This window comes from Capsicum annuum, chromosome 8 (assembly GCF_002878395.1).
Source record: "Capsicum annuum cultivar UCD-10X-F1 chromosome 8, UCD10Xv1.1, whole genome shotgun sequence".
NCBI lineage: Eukaryota > Viridiplantae > Streptophyta > Magnoliopsida > Solanales > Solanaceae > Capsicum > Capsicum annuum.
This window is the reverse complement of record NC_061118.1, coordinates 7,859,325-7,877,925: the sequence shown is the minus strand read 5'-3', so window position 1 is coordinate 7,877,925 and position 18,601 is coordinate 7,859,325. Positions and strand designations below refer to the sequence as shown.

General features: G+C 35.4%; 1 pseudogene; it reads right to left on the bottom strand.

The window, feature by feature from the left end:
• Positions 1-15,655: 15,655 nt before the first annotated feature.
• On the bottom strand, positions 15,656-16,840 carry LOC124886541 (annotated as a pseudogene).
• Between the last annotated feature and the right edge of the window lie 1,761 nt (positions 16,841-18,601).

The following is an 18,601-nucleotide window of genomic DNA, read 5'->3' as shown; positions in this document are numbered from 1 at the left end:
AAAAATACTGAGTATTTCAAAAAATTTATATTAGATAACTCATGAACTGAGTGTTAAGTTAAGCTTGAGAAATACGGGATATTACAATATCTTCCCTTTGGGAACATTCATCCCCGAATAAAACTTATTAAGATGAGACATTGATAGACTGAGTTTACACGCTGAACATACATATCTGATGCATGGAATACATGATTGAAGCTACTGATAAGCTGGGTTTTCATACTGAACATGCATATCTGATGCATGAATACATGACTGAACAGATTCATGAATGCATGACTGAATATGCAATGGTAATGAATACCAAGTTTATAATTATATCTGAATAAGAAACTAAGTAAAGCTAATAAATACTATATTACCTTAAGCTAGATCTGAGTTTTCAGAGAAGAGGTGAGGATACTAGGTCTGCATATCTACTTCTTCTTCCCAAGTAGCTCCCTTAACGGACTGATTTCAATAAAGAACTTCTCCCAAGGGAACTTCTCTATTCCTCAGTCTGTGAATCTGATGATCGAGGTTCTGTACTGGAACCTCTTCGAAAGAAAGATCATTTTGAATATTTACATCCTCTAAAGGAACTATGCTTGTTCGGTCATCAATGCATTTTTTTAGAAAGGAGACGTGGAATACTGGATGCACTGAGGCTAGATCTGAAAGCAACTCAAGCTCATAAGCTACCTTTCCAAAATAGCTGATAATTCTGTAAGGATCAAAATATCGAAGACTGATCTTTCCTTCTTGCTGAACCTCTTTACCTCCTTCATGGGAGAGATTTTCAAGAACACAAAATCACCAATCTCAAACTCGAGATCCTTTCTCCGCACATCTGCATACGATTTTTGTCGGCTCTGGGAAGCCTTAAGTCTTTCTCTAATTAACTGAACCTTCTCTAATGCATCGAATTATAGATCAAGCCCTACTACTGTAGCCTCACCTACCTCGAACCAACCAATTAGAGATCTACATCTCCTACCATAGAGAGCCTTAAATGGAACCATCTGAATACTAGAATGATAACTGTTATAGTATACAAATTTGATCAAAGGCAAGTGGTCATCCCAACTACCCTTAAAATCGACAACGCAGGCTCTTAGAATAACATCTAGAGTCTGAATGGTCTTTTTTTGCTTGACCATCTATCTGACGGTGGAAGGTTATACTGAGGTAAACTCGGGTACCAAGACCTATTTAGAATGCTTTCCAGAAATAAGAGGTGAACTGGGTACCTCAATCTGTGATAATGGATACTAAAACACCGTGTAACTTGATCAACTCTCTAATTAGAGCTTGGCGTAGTCCTCAGCTAAATAGGATGTATGGACTGGTAAAAAATGAGCTGATTAGGTCATCCTATCTATGATAACCCATATAGAATTATGTTGATGATGAGTATGAGGCAAACCTATTACAAAGTCCATGTTCACTTCTTCCCATTTCCATATGGGAATACTGAACTCCTGCATGGACCCACTAGACTTCTGGTGCTGAATCTTAACTTGCTGACATGTAGAGCACTTAGCTACAAACTCTACAATACCTCTGTTCATCCCACTCCATCAATAGATCTCCCACAAATTATGGTATATCTTAATATCCCTTGGATAAATAGAGTAATGCACATAATGGGCTTCTGCAAGAATTTCTTACCTCAAGTCATCTACACTCGGCACACATAGCCAACCTTAGAAACACAATACACCATCTCTACTATAGAAGAAAACCTCTATTTTCTTATCTCTGATTGACTCTTTAAACTTAACAAGGCTGGGATCTCTATCCTACTTTTCCATCACCTCAGAAAATAGAGAGGATTCAAAACTGTTCTGAACCCACACATTGCCATTTGCTGAATCGATTAAGCGAACACCTAGTCAAGCAAGCTGATGAACTTCCTGAGCTAACTTCTTCTTACGGTCCTCCACATGAGTAACACTACCCATAGACAGTCTACTGAGAGCATCATCCACTACATTGGCCTTGCCCGAGTGATACAAAACACTCATATTATAATCTTTTAACAACTCTAACCACCTTCTTAAATGCAAATTCAAATCTTTTTAAGAAAAGACATACTGAAGGCTTTTTTGATTTGTGAACACATCAACATGCACCCCATACAAGTAATGTTCCCAAATCTTTAAGGCAAATACTACAGTTGCTAACTCGAGATCATAGGTTGGGTAATTCTTCTCATGGGGCTTAAGCTGCCTGGAGGCATAGTCTATGACCTTAACTCTCTACATAAGGACAAAACCCAAACCTACTCTGGATGTATCACATTACATAACAAACCCAACTGAACCATCCGGTAGAGTTAAAACAGAGGCTGAGGTGAGTCAAGTCTTCAACTCCTGAAAACTCTTCTCGCAAGAATCCAACCACTAAAATTGGACTTTCCTCTGAGTCAATCTGGACATGGGGGATGCAATAGATGAAAATCCTTCAACAAACCGATAGTAATAGCAAGCTAAACCCAAGAAACTCCTTATATCTAATGAAGAGATAGGTCTAGGCCATTTTCTCACTGTTTTAGTCTTTTAAGGATCAACTCTAATGCCATCATTGGAAATAATATGACTAAGGAACGCTATTGACCTTAGCCAAAACTTGCACTTACTGAATTTGGCAAATAGTTGATAAGTTCTGAGAGTCTGAAGTACTATTCTGAGATGATCTGCGTGAACATTCTCACTATGGGAATAGACAAGAATGTCATCAATGAGGACTATAATGAATATATCTAATACTGCTTGAACACACGATTCATTAAGTCCATAAAATAGTAAGACCAAAGGACATGACTAGAAATTTTAAGTGACCATACCGAGTTCGGAAAGCTATTTTTGAAATATCATATTCTCTGACTCTGAGCTGATGATAGCCTGATCTGAGGTTTATCTTAGAAAAGTAATTGGCTCCTTGAAGTTGGTCAAACAAATCATCAATTCTAGGAAGTGGATACTTATTCTTGACTGTGACTTTGTTCAACTAACAATAGCCAATACACATTCTGAAAGAACCATATTTCTTATACACGAATAGAATTGGTGTGCCCCACAGGGAAACACTAGGTCTATTGAATCCTTTATCTAAGAGATCCTTCAACTGTTCTTTTAACTCTCTGATTTTCACTGATATGGGCTGAGTATCTGGGATAAGGTCTATTCTGAAGTCTATTTCTCTAATGAAAGGAACTCCAGGAAGATCTTCAGAAAACATATTTGAGAATTCATTTACTACTGGAACTGACTCAAGAGTTAGAGTTTCTGAGTTGAAGTCTTTGACTCGCACAAGATGATAGATACATCCCTTGGATATCATTTTTCTCGCACTAATGTGTGAAATTAACCGAACCTTAAGCCCTGTAGTACTACCCCTCCATTCAAGGACTGGTTCATTTGGGAACTGAAAATGAACTATTCTGTTTCTACAATCAACTGAGGCATAACATGAGTGGAGCCAATCTATGTCGAGAATGACATCAAAATTTGCCATCTCTAGCTTTACAAGGTCTACTAAAGTAACTTTTTAAGATATCATAATCGGATAGTTTCTGTATACCCGTCGGGCTATGATAGATTTACCCACTAGGGTAGAACTAAGAAAGACTATGCCAAGATTTCTGGAATGACTCTGAATTTAACAACTATTTATGAAAGATAAAGAAACTCCCGGATCTAGCAAGGTACAATATGTAAATGGAAGATCTGTAATGTACCAGTGACCACATTAGAAAAATTTTCCTGATCTTATCTGGACTGAAGTGCATAAAGCCTATTTGAGCGTTGCCTACTGGTGGCACTAGAAGTAGCACCCTGCTGATTTGGGCGACCTAACTGAGCTGAAGGACGATTATACTGACCCTAAGAACCTGATTGAGGACAATCTCTGACTATGTGGCTTGCCTTTCCACACTCGAAACAAACATCACTACCATCTCTGCAGATACCCTTGTGGTTCCCTCCACATTGCTAACATAGAGGATTAGTTCGAATATTGCTGATACTACCCTAAGACTTAGAGCCTGGTGCCCTATCGTTGTTACTATTTCAGAACTTAAGGACTGGATCACTAGCTGGCAGCGGAGCCAAAATTGAAAACTTCAGGTGAAGCTAGGAATGGTTACTACCCTCTAACTTAGGTTGATTAAAATAGAAGCTACCTATTCTAGCTCTCTTGATCTGCCTCTCTCTCTCTCTCTGATCTTAGCCTCTTCTATCTGTTGATCATGGACAATAAGTCTGGATATGTCCATCTCCTTAATCAAAATCACTGTTCTTCACTCCTTAACTATACTATCTCACACCTCAGATATGAACTTACTTATTCTGGACCTATTATCTGCTACTACAGGGGGAGCATACCTGGCTAACTGAGTAAACTTGAGGGAATGCTCTTTCACGCTCATACTATCTTGCTTGAGGTTGATGAACTCTAACACCTTGGCTTCTCTCAACTCTTAGGGAAAGAATCTCTCTAGGAAAGCAGTAACAAACTCTTCCCACTCTATGGGCTCTATATTTGTGCCTCAGTCTACCTTTCACTACCTAAACCACATATGGGCTACATCTTGTAGCTGATAGGTAGCTAATTTAGAACTCTTACTAAAAGTCACTCCCATAATGTCTGTGACTTTCTGAACCTGATCGAGGCCTTTGGATCCTCTTCTGACTTAGATCCTGAGAATAGGGAAGGATTCATTCAGGTGAAGTCCCGAATCCTAGTTGTGGCAGTATTGGCCACTGGGTTGGCCTAAAAAGCATTTGGCTATTCATTATATGCTACGACAAAATTGTCTAGAGTAGTGAATACAGCTCTAAATTCTGCATAGAAAACGTGCTCATCCAAGGGATCTACCTGAACGGGCTGAGGTGCTGATTGACTTTTGATTCTCCTTTCGTTAGTCTTCTTAGGAGGCATATTCTATAAGCAAAAAGGAGGAAATGAATTAGATTGAGAGTTTAACTTGAGCTCATGCTCACTCGCACGACATTAATATTGAAAGAAGGGAAACTTTTCCTTAAACATCTCATAGCCTTCTGTTCGTAAGTGTGGTGCTCTACACACCTATGCATAAGACTCTACCAAATTCAACTTTCAGACTTTCTAAGACACTTTTGAACCTTAGGATCTGATACCAAGTTTTTAACGCCCCTAGTCTGTACCCCGAACACTAAAAAAAGAGTATGCATCAGTATGTGAAATGTACTGTATGCTAGATGGGGTAAGCCTGAATCAAGGGTTCATATGCATGAACAATAACTGACTGTATGATAAAGTTTCAGCATGTTGAAAATGGGGTTAGCGTGAAAGAAAGAGCCCGGCATTCATTTCTGAGTAACTAAACATGAGAGTACATAGATAACTGATACTCTTGTAAATATTGAGTGTACACTAATGTGCATATAAATAAATACTGTGACTAATCTTGTCGGAAGCTAAGTCCTGGATTCTGATACTGAGTGACTGATATCTAAAGTTACTAATAACTAATTTACTGATACTGGTTGACTATATATGATAGTCCTGATTCTATAGAACTGAATTGAGTTCTATTATGAAGACTGAAACTGAGACTATAGGAGGTAATCATCTAACTGACAGTTAAAACACCTCATCAATCCTTAATTATCAGGTTATATGTCTCAATCTATGTTGGATACGTAGTTCTAGAATGCAAGGATTGATTCTAAGGATCACACCCTTTACTGGCAGGTGAGCTCTCATCCTTGGGTTCACTCGGTGTTGAATCCTACTCTCAACTGAAAGACACGGAGATGATTACACTAAACTAGATTGAGCTGAACTGATACTGAGTTTACTAAATTTTCTTGAGTTTTGTAACTGACTGAGAGTACTACTGATTGTGAAATTACTGATACTATTCAGTAACTGACACTAGTTCTAGGCACACAGCTAAATTATCGGGTATTAAATACCCTCAGGACTCGATAGCATGAAAAATAAAGCATAACATGATCTTGAAAGACATAACAATGTACACTTGTTCATAATCATTCATAGAGACATTTTCTCAAACATTTGTAGGGCATAAGCTTATACATATACTAACATGCCATGATTTCATAAATTCATACACATGGACATTCTATCAAACACCTAGAGAGCACAACTTAATGCACATAATCATGGTTAACACATAAGCATGGCAATTACAATGCCCTAACTTGCAAATTCATAGATTATAACATGGGAATTTCACAATTCAATGTACATGTTATTCAAACTTCATGGAATCTACAATTAATCATGAATTGGAACTCATTTAACATCAAGAACACTAGTACAATCAAATTTTAAGTATGTAAATCATAAATTGTAGATCTTGAAGTTTTAAAAGTGGATTCATGGACTCTATAGGTGAAATAGACCCATAGATGAACACCTAACATACCTTGGAATATTTGTTCTTAAAGATTCTTGGAGAAATTCTTGAGATTGATCTTGATTTCTTGGAGCTAGGGTTTGTTTTCTTGAGAGAGAATGCTTTTAATTTGGGAGAATATTGATTAAGAATGACCTTTAAAATATTTTTAGGGATTAAATCGTATATTTAGTCATGCAAAAATCATGGGAAAAGACCAATTTATCCCTGTACGTCACTTTTAATTTTTGAAAAATTTCCCTGACCTTGACCCCTAGCGCGATGCGGTGCTATCGCACAGTGTCTCTGGAAAATGACAACTGAGAACTGAGGGCTTGACGTGATGTGGTGGGATCGCGGTGCCCCTTTGTTTCTAAAATCTGGACTCATCATGATGTGGTGGGATCGCGTTGATACACTTGAAAGTGAAAATGTGAAGATGAGTCTTGGCATGACGTGCCAATGTCATGAAGCAACACTAAAAACTGACAATTTTCATTTTGACATACTCCACGACATGCTACTGGCCTGAATGATGGTATTTAGCAACTGAAAGTTAAAATAGCCATAACTTTTTACCCGGTTATCAAATTTAGGCAAATTTATATCATTGGAAAGATAATTCAATTTCTTATGCAATGGCAGGATCTTAACTGAAAATACTGAGTATTTCAAAAATCTTATAGTAGATAACTCATGAAATAAGGGTTAAGTTAAGCTTGAGAAATACGGAGTATTACAGACCAGGTCTCCAGACCTACCTTGAGATCTAGTTCTAAAAAAGGTGTGTAGAGGTCAAAAAAATGATCAAATTGACCTGACTTAACATGTAAAATAGTGTCTTTCCTCAAAATTGGCTATGATATAAAGACAGGTATCTATGATAAAGTAGGTGCAGGATAATCTAACTAAGTTTCTTATCTTTGCAGGTATACACCCATGGGAATAGCTTGGGAAGCAAACAAATAAAGCTAACACAAGCAGACAATTCAGTTAAAAGGAAAGGGACTAGTCCTATCTCTCAAGTTAGTACCAAAATAATGTTCCTCAAAATTCAAAATTTTTTTTTAAAAAGGTCCTCATGTCTTCTCCCATCTGAACAAAAGATGTCAATTTACTACTAAAGTGAAGAGTCGCACCTTCTGTGATTAAGCACGTCAATCCAAAGAGGTATCTCTTAAATGACCAGCGGTCAATTCCTTAATTAAAAAATCAAATATTATATATTTTATTCTCTTCCTAATCAACTCAAAGTATCCTTCTAAATTATTCTATCCTGATCTAAAACATTTGTTTCTCTCATAAAAGTTCAAAATAGAAGAAACTCTATCCTCCTCAACCCCCAAAAAAAGGTTTTCTTCAGATAATCCTCAAGATTCTGAATGTGTTCTATCAACCTTACCTTCTCCTAAAATTCCCAAAACCATTGGTGAAAAAGTTCATATTGACAACCCTGCATTAATTAAAGTTCTTATCGAGTTAGCCTTGAAAGATTTGAATCAAGGCCTCGACTCACCAATTGAACAAGAACCCTCTTAACCAAAAATTCCATCATCCTCAAAAGAATCAAAGTCCTCTATTGTCCCACAAATTCTCGTTCAACCTGAAGAATTGGTAGGTTCTAAAAAATCAAAAACTTGTCAATACCTAGTTCCCCTAGTGGCTCTGAGTCAAGATCCATCTTTGCCCAAATATGTGATGATGAAATTTCTGTAAAGAAATTTGATCTTTTTAGCAGCATATATTTGGGAGTTGAGAATCTTCTTCTACTTGCTTATGATCCTAATGATGGCTCAGTAAGTATTGTGGAGCAACATGTGAGGGGGGAAAATAAAGAGGCAAGGAAAAAAGATGTGACATTACCTCCAAATGAGGAAGATAAAGAAGATGAGGATAAACAACCACTGAGTTGGATGATGAATAGACTGAAAGATAGTAAAAGAAAAGGGAAAATGACTGACACTGGTGTAGAAGGCACTATATCCTATTCCACTAGGGGATTAGAACAAAGGTTGTTAGTTGATGCTATGAAGACAAGTAAGTCTTCTACCACTAAAAAAAGAAGACTCAAGAATTTGTCATAGAACAGGAGGAAAATATTGAAGTTGTGGAAGTTAGAGAAGAGGAGGATACTGATTCTTATATTGTTATTACAACTAAGAAGAAAAGACAAGACTTTCATAATGCTGAGAGGACCGAGTCCTCTGGTCCAAAGTCTGGCAGTCCTGTTGTAAGCAAAAATAAACATATTTCTATCAAAAAAAAAAGTCTCTAAGGGACCAGGTCCCTCAAAAAGAAAAACTAATGAAAAGAAAGAACCAAGTAGTGACTCAAAGAGAAGAAGAAAAGAGGAAAAAAAAAGAATGTTATCCCTAGAGAAGCAAGGAATGTTGCCTTGGAAACCCTGAAAATGCTATCTGAGAGAGTGTTTGATCCAAGGATCTATGAGAAACTTGGGGCGGTGGAATTGATAGAGTATGTAAAAATACCAAGCTTGGCTTTACCTACATGAAGAATCAGCCCTCATGGTGTTTGAAAATGAAGTTAGAGAGTCTTATTATACCATGTATTTCTCAGAAGATGAGCTAAGCTTAACTGCCCAGGTGCAAGAAAAGTCTATCCATCTAGATGAAGAAGAACTAAAAAAGATTTTAGATGTACCTATTATGGGAGTGAAATCTGTAGTGAAGAAACAACCTACCATTGAATTTATGATTGAAACCTCAAAAGTGGGTGCAACTTTAATAGCTGCTACAAAAAAGAAGTTTTTAATTAGTAAGTTTCAACTTGTGTTTGAGTTCATCAACAAGGTTCTGTTACTAAGATCAGAAAAAATAACCATTGCCTCTGGTGTTGACCTTTTCTTGATAGAATGTTTGAGTAAGTTTGAGTTGATAAGCTTACCTGCTATTATGATAGAGCACATGAAGAAAGTAATCTTTGAGAAAGAAGAAAAGCATGGGATGCCTTATGGGTAATTCCTAAACAAGGTATTTGATCACTATAGAATAATTGGGACAAAGGGAACCCTTGGAACAGTTAAAGGAAAGTTTAGTTTGACAACCTTAGTGGAGAATAAATGCATAGAGGAAAAATCTGGATCAGTACCTCAAGTATCTGAGTTGTTAGTTATTCATGAAAGGTTAGGAAAGGAAATAGAGGATTGAGGATTATGTTATCATCAACGGACACTAAAATAGTGCACCTAAAATTATAGAATCATAAGCTATCCTCAGAGAGAACTGGTACCACAAAAGAACTTGCAATAGAAAAAGCAAAACTAAAGGGCAAGGTTACAGAGTTAACTGGTGATATATAAGGGTTGAATGTTGAAATAAAGACCCTTACTAAATAGTTGTTAGGTGCTCATGTTATTGAGGCTTCTAGAATGGACATGTTTCTAAACTCTATCTTCCCTGATCTCCTTCCTCCTGAGTCCTAATAAATCAGTCTCCTATGGTAGTTTTTGTTGTGTCCTTTACAAATAGTTATTTGCCTTTTTGGTATATTATGGTGGTTCTAACAATGAATGATTTCTTGCTTGTGTGTCTCATCTGTTTCCTTTATTTTTAAGTTGTTCTTCATGTTAGTATTACTCCAGTGGTTATGAGTTAATTAGCTAGTACTTATCGTTACTCTTGGTTTACTATTAATCCTTTTCAATGATGCCAAAAGGGGGAATACAAAGATACTAACTTCATGTGTAAGGACCATGTGTGTATGTATTGTGTGCTCATATGGAGGCATGTTAGTAGAAAAAAGTGTGGTAAGGTAAAGTGACAGAGAAAAGCAGCAAAGCAAATGTGTTCATGTAATCAAAATTTTTACTACAAAATAACAACAAGGGACCAGGTCCTTGTGTTGCATGATAGTGGAAGCATGGTGATAGGGGACATTCATCTTCAGTAGTTGTAATCACACTGATTAAATATGATGAATGTTCATTAATACTCAAAGCTTTGTGGATGGTTTTTCATCATCAAAAAGGGGAAAATTGCTATATGTAGTTTTGATGATGAATAGATGACTACAAGGGACCAGGTCCTTGATGTTTGAAGCAACAGTACAGCTAACCTGCATCTACACAGCTTTATCTGTTTGTGCAATAAACTAGCAGGTATTGCTTGTACTAATTAGGAAGCCTGGTCCAATGACATTTCAATCTTAATCATCACTCATCACTCATCTACAAAAGAAAAAAGATTCTTCTTCATCAAATGGTTTTTCCAAATCCAAAGTCTGAAGAGAGGAGAAAGGCAAAAACTCCATACTAGAACTGCTCAAGTTCTTAGCTGAATGAGTGTGCTTAAATAGAAATTGTTATTGAGTGAAGCTTGATTTGTAAATGAATTACTTGGTTTATAAGAGTAATCAACTTTTATCTTTTTTTAGAAAGTGCTTAGGTAGAGTTGTCTATGTTTAATACTGATTAGAGTTCATCAGTTTAGGGAGTGCCTTGGCAGATTTTTCAAGATGAGCTTGTAGTAGAGGTATTACAAGAGAGAGGAACCTAGAGTTAGGTTCATTGAAATCTATAATAAAAATTTTGATTATAGTGGATTTTTTAGGTGCTTTTGAAGGCAAGCTGTGTCTTTTCCTTCCTTGATCAAGGGGATTTCTACGTTAAAATCATGTGTTTTTACTCTTCCAGCACTGTCTCTTACTTTCTGGTTGCTTTATTGTGTTTTGCCTATGATTGACTTTGAGGGACCTGGTCCATCACTGTATGGTGAAACCCCCAAAGGTTTCAACAGAACCAGAGTGCTCAAGTATAGCTAGAGTCTTCTTATGTTACTCTACCATATTGCTTTCTCCTTCTAAGGTAGTTGCATGGGATCTCACTCCTTTTGGGGTTGAAGATCAAAAAATTAGAGCTGGTGTGGATGACACTTGATGTGTTTGTTGTCCTAGCTTGTTGGACTTGTTCCTTGTGACAGCTCTAAATCTTCCAAAAATAGCGTCAAGGATGCTCTCTACTTCAGCAGAGAATTTGGAAGTAGAAGCCTTGGAAGCAGTTGATTGAGAATTGACCTTCTTGGAAGTCATTTCGTTTTTCTTAAACTTTTTAGTTGGAAAAATTGAGATGAAAGATAGAGATAGTTGATGTTCCATCTTTTGACGGAACATTTGGCATCATCTTTTTGGGAAAATTGTATGTTTTCAAGCAACCAAAGTGGTATTTAATGAGTTTTTTTAGTGTTTCGGGGAAAGGAGTGAATCACAGAAGAAACTTGGAAAAAGTAGCAATTAAAGGAATTTGACGGTCAAAATGGTGGACCATCAGACTTGCGACGGACCACCAGTTGGACCGTCAGACTTGCGAAGGACCACCAGTTAGACCGTCAGGCCTTATCCAGAACATGGCCTCCCGAAGGACTCAGTGATGGACCAGACAGTGGACCATCAGACTTGCGACGGACCACCAGGTGTGCCATCAAGCCTTATCCATAAGTCACTCTTCGGAAGGACTCAGTGATGGACAAAATGATAGACCGTCAGTTTTATGACGGACCACCAGGTATTCTGTCAGGCCTTATCCAGAATTCACTCTCCGAAAGGGCTCAGTGACGGACAAAATGGTAGACCGTCAGTCTTATGATGGACCACCAGTTGGATTGTCAGACCTTATCCAGAAGCCACTCTTCGGAAGGACTTAGTGACGGACAAAATAGTGGACCGCCAGTCTTATGATGAACGACCAGTTGGATCGTCAAACTTTATCCAAAAACAACTTTTCATGAAGAGTCAATGACGGACCAGATGGTGGACCGTCAGACTTTCGATGGACTACTACTTTGGTTGTCAACTTGGACGTGGCTTTCTGATTTTTAAATTTTAAATTCCATTTTATCTGGGAACGTATAAATACCAAATTTTAGGGTTAGCATTGGAATCTTTTATTATCTTTGACAAATTTATAATCTATTGAAACTCTCTGTAACCTAGTACCTTGGGATTGAAAGATATCTTTGGGGAAGTTAATCATTCAATTCATTATTAAAGATTCAAGAACTAATTCTTGAGATTTTTGTAAGTGAATTCTAAATCTATTTATGAATAATACAAGAATTATTTCTTCTTCTTCTATGGAATTTTGTGGCTAGTTCCCATAACTAACTAGGGTTATGGGATCCTTAATGTGAAAAGCATCTATGGGTTGTGAATCAAATTGAGTTCCATGAATAACTGATATTGTATAAACCTTTCTTCAATTTAATGGCTTTTCTTAGTTGCAAACTTGAAAAGTGAGCCCAAGAACGTCACTTGTCTGAAAGGAAAGTGTTTGTTGGGAAAATAAAGTATTTACATGAATTCTAAAGGCTTTAACCTTTGGATTAATGGCAAATTCCCTAACAGGATTAGCTTACATGAGAAAATGGTTGAAAGAACAATGTATCCTTTGAGTTTGAGAGAATTAGAGGATAATCTATCCACTTAGGTTGAGAGACTAAGGGATAAAGAATAGGATTCAACCCTTCTTGTAATTGAATTTGCTAAATGGAACTCTTAAGTGATTCACAACCCTAATTGTGCTAGCATTTTGGTAACCATAGCCCTGGTTTGTTTAATCTCATTAAATTACTAATTACAAAGAGAATCATTCATTGGAATACTCTTGTTACAATAAATTACTTTATAAGTTACAAATCAAAAAAAAAACCCTTATTCAGGAACCTCTGATCAACAGTCTAGTAACGATTACAATATTTAGTGAGCACAGTATTCTCTGTGGGATTCGACACCCAACCTAGTTGGGTTCTATATTTGACAGCGATCGCTTATACTTTCTAACGAGAGTTATAATTTGGGCGTATCAATAGTCGCACTAGGCATGCCAGAATTTGTTGAATAATAAAATTTTGAGACCAAAAAAATAAATAATCAAAATAAGAAAAATACTGCAACAATTATTTTATTGATTTCAATTCGTGAGTGTTACAATATCTATGAATCCTCTGATTCGCCTTTTCAAATATAAACTCAAGGACTTTGAGCTTGTTCTTTAATCTGAGCTTGATTTATTGATTTGATGGATTTTATCTTAACTTATGCTTAAATTCAAGGGCTTTGGCGCTTGTTCTTGAATCTTGCGGTCTTGATCTTGAATCTTGATAAACTGAATTTGAATGCTTGAACTTTGTAGAAAAATTGCGGCGTTTGATCCATGAGTTTTCTTTTGCTTCATGTTAGAGTTCTTGGTTCCCATTTCTGAATAAAAAGACCCATATTTATAGTTGTAAGAAGTAAAGAGTCATGGTGAAGATAGGCTTCTTTTGACCAATCAAATTCAAGTGATGATGCTTTTTCGTGGGCTTTGATTTCACTAGGTTTACTGTATCATTTTGACATATGGCATGGCCCTATTAGCTCCTTCACTTGACTTGGCATACCACGTCATTCGACACATGGCACTTATTTGTACCTCTAGAATATGACAATATCTTAGGTTTAGCAAAGTTTTAGCCTAAGTCAATGAACTAGTCCAATAAAAATTAGACATTAATTAAATCCATACATGTTTGGACTTAAATAATTAATTCAATTATATTAATCTGCAACATTTATTTGGGACTACTATATTTAAAATTTAATATAATCTGAATTGTATGGATTTTAATTTAATAAAATTTTTTTGCCCACAGTTGGTATTTTTAGAGCCAACAATCAGAAAGATGCAAACTAACATTCGAATGACCAATTTTTAATTAAAAAATTACAAAATACCAACCTTTAGAGTTTTAATTTTTAATTATTTTTTATGATTTTCTTTTGATAGAAATCAACCTCCGAGTTATTTTCACAATTTTTTCATTTTTTATGAAAAACATCTAGAGTATAAATGAAAAGATGAGAACAAAGTCTGGTAAAAGCTTCAGTCAACTAAGAACCCATTTGGATAAAATTAAAAAAATAGCTTTTTAACTTAAGTGATTAAAAACTTAGAATAAGTGCTTATAAATTAAGCAGATGGGTGTTTAGATAGAAATGCTGAAACTGAAAAAAATTATTGATGTGTTTGGTAAACAAGTAATCTTAAGCACTTTTTTGTTGTTAAAATGACTTAAATGTTCTTAAAGCTGTTAACATCATAAATAAGGTGAATTATTTATAATTTTAAATTCTAAAATAAATTTTTTGAACAAATCTCGGATGTAATGATTAATTCAATGAAAGCAAAGAAGAAAGATGGAGAGAAAATTGGAGGGAAGAGATGAAGAGAAGCGACAAAGAGAAAAAAAATTATATATTTAAGGGCTACATGTTTAAGATATTTTTGAAATTGGAGGGAAATATAAGGGATAAAAAGGTAAATATTTTGGCCAAACCTAAAAGAATTTTAATCTTAGAAGCAAAAAGCTGGGGGTGCCCAGCTTCTCACTTTTTGATTCATTTAATCAGTTTTTAGCTTTTTGTAAGCGTTTTTTAATTTTACCAAACACCTTAAAAAGCTAAAAAGGAGATTAAAAGTTGGTTTGATCAGATTTTAATCCTATCCAAATAGGCTCTAAGTCTAGATGGATAAATTTATTCAATTAGAATCGAAGTTTAAAAGTGGACTTGTAATAAAATATCACTTGGATTTAAAATTTAGGATGACCTTTAGTCAAAGTGTATAATTGAACCAAAAATATAACCAAAGAAATATTTTTAGTAAAATAAGTGGATAAATGATATATTTAGACCTTTTGCGATAATGTAGGGTCATTTTTTGCCTCTTTCTATATTTTAAATTCAAATGAGTAGTTGTATATTTTGTACGTCTTATTTTTAATTGATAATTCCAAACAAAAAATATTCACGAATATGCATACAGTTAAATTTATCATTTTAAGTACAAAGTCTGTAATAATTAATTATACGTGATTAAATCAAGGGTAGAATAGGTGACCTTGGGTGATGTGCCAATGAATATTTAGTTTGCATTCATGTTTTCATTAATATTTAAAATAGTTGGATATTCTATAAAAATATGATTTCTTCGTTTAGTGAGCTAGCAAAACATAATTGATAATAAAACATTTATCATTTTTAGGAAATTTAATTTATTTCTATCAAGTTCTATTTTACTATTTAAGCATATTTTTTTATATTATTCCGATGGTGCTTAAAAACTAATGTTCATTGATACGAGGCGCACAATGCATCGCTTGACAAAAACTAATAAAGAAAATATTTGGGGGGTGAATATTTTACAGCTTCAGTATGGTTTAACTATTTGATGATATGACATTGAAAATGCAATTATGAATACTATAATATCTCTTAGGTCAAGGTTAAACCAAAGAAGAATGTGACTACAGCCAGGTTGGAGCCTATCATGTTGCAATCCGGTAATGGAAGACACTCCCAATGGTTGTCCTTTTTGTTATAGCTTAACCAAATTGTTCCCCATGTACCCTCAAGATTGGTCATCAAAATTGCCTTTGTTACCCCTTGAGTTTTTTGCATACACCCCGTCATGGCACCATATGGCTTGCTTATTTTATCAACAATCAACTCATTTGGCACCCTTGATATGAATTCCCAATACCTTCCATTTGTGCTCAACCCCCATAACTCTACTCTCTTTATTTTTCTAACTGTTTTATTCGCTTTATCTGATTTAATAGTCATTATATTCCCATCACCGTACATGTGTAATATGTCGATTTCATTTCCCCAACAAAATCCAGTGGCTAATCAATCTTCCCTGTTCCCTCATGTGATGAATGTTGGTCAGATGACAACTAAACTATTGTTGCATTGATCAGGTCGCACGCTTATGATAACACTTTTGTTCCATCCATTAGATGCACTTAAAAAAATAAAATTATCTCCCTACTCTTGGGTAATCGCTATTGCTTGGGTAAAATACCATCTTTCAACTCTTGAATTATACTGAAATAAAGTTGGACAACTTTTATGTAATTCAGCAAACAAAAATCTAAAATGCTGGGAATTACAAGGGCAAGACAATAATCTCATACCGTATCTTCACCATGATGATGTACCACGTGAACCTAACGAACTTGGAGGGATCTTTTTCACCATCCTAGTCATTATATCAACTGACGTGACTTCTTGCCTATTATTTAAAGCGAAGAGGAATATATTAGCATTAGCAGTCAAAAAGTAGACATCTTCCCTTGATGGAACCACTTGTTCAATAAATCGGCGATTAATATGTTGAACCACTGGTTGTAACAATTTGTGAAAGCCATAGAGAATGGCTTCATGGAGCCACCATTTCTTATAGAAGAACAACCATGTGGTGGATCTTGATTGATGATTGTAATTGCGAACGATATCCCAATTAGAAATAATAGAGAAAAAAGACTTATTGACAAGTTTTAGTTGTATAATCTCCGACAAGGCAAGCTGAAGGATTATTTATTGGATGAGCTCTGATGGAAGTAAGCAAAAACTTATGGTGTTTGTGGCCAAATCATGATGACTTTCCATCAACATTACATCATGCAAGAATTGAAAGGAATTAAAAAAATTACGGAAAAGAAAGACAAAAGAATGCAAAAAAAAAAATTCTTCTCATTTCTTGATTGATAGATATTTTGTACAATATTTTTGTATATATATACAAGTAAGAAAAACTTAAAGACTTCTAAATAAGGTACAAAATAACTATAGGAATACAATTCTAAATAAGGTAGGAAACTAGGGGATAGACTTCTAATTAAGGTAGGAGATTCTACTTAATAAGGACATATAAAATAGTTACCTAAGGTGTACAAAAGAAATAAAATAATATGTGTCATGATCTGCTGAATTTGGAATGAGATCAACTTATTAACACAGGACCAAGGCACTTAATCCATCATCGAATAATGTTGAGACTACAGTAGACAAATGATGAAACAGTTGAACCAATCCGGTACAATGAACAAAATATAGTATCTCAACACCCTTCCTTCAAGTTGAAGGGAACGAATGAACACCCAACTTACCCAAAAAACTATGATGAAGAGGACCAGTGAGTGATTTTGTGAATAGATCAGTTAATTGAGAAGAAGATGGAATAAATGAAAGTGACATAAGTTCATGTAATAACTTTTTCGAACAAAATAACAATCAATCTCAATATGTTTTGTTCTTTCATGAAACACAAGGTTCTTAGCAATGTGTATTGCTGCCTGACTATCTGAATAAAGAAGCATGGGCAATGATATTAGAATGGAGAGATCTTGGAAGAGACGGACCAATCATGTAAGCTCGGCAACCACGCGCCTCATAGAACGATACTCAACCTCATTGGAGCTAAAAGAAATAGATGTTTGCTTCTTTGACTTCCAAGAGATTGGAAAGCCCCTAATTGATATAAAATTCACTAACGGATTTTCTTGAATTTAGACATGTTCCCCAATTCTAATCACAAAAAAGCAAGCAACTGAAAAAAAAGAATAGGCATTGAGAAAAAGGCCTAAACCTAGATCCTTGGACAAGTAACGAAGAACACATAATGCGGCAGTGAGATTAGGTAGATGAGGATCTTGCATAAATTGACTAAGATGTTAAATAGTGAAGGCATGATTCAATTTTGTGTAAGTAAGATAATCTAACTTTCAAGGAGATATCTATATACATTGGGATTAGGAATCACATCTCCATCATTTAAACTTAGCTTTACTGTAGGATCAAAAGGATATGAAATGGGTGACATATGTGTGACATCAGATTTCTTTACGAGATAAATTGTGAACTTTCGTTGTGAAAGTATGATGCCATGAGGTTCCCTCAATACCTCCATGCCTAAGAAAAGTGTAAATCTCCCAAATCCTTTATTCTAAACACCTCATGTAAAAGTACTTTCAATGTGTGCAACTCTACATTGTCATTACCTTTTAAAATAATGTCAACGACATATACTGCTACTATTGAAATAGATCAGTCAAATTTCTTCACAATAGGAAATAATCATTAAGAGAATGAGTGAACCCTTTAAAATTAAGAGCAGTCGTGAGCTTTGAATACCATTGTCTAGAGGCCTGACGAAGCCCATATATAGACGTCTTAAGCGTGCAAACATGAGATAGTGATAGTGGAACTGTCCCATAAAAGAACTTCATGTAGACTTTCTCATGAAGATCTCTATGTAAAAATGCATTATTAACATTCAATTGATAGAGCCCTCGACCTTTTTTGACAGCTGTAAATAAAAGACATCAAATAGTAGTTATTTTGACAACGGAAGAAAAAGTCTCATTAAAATTAATA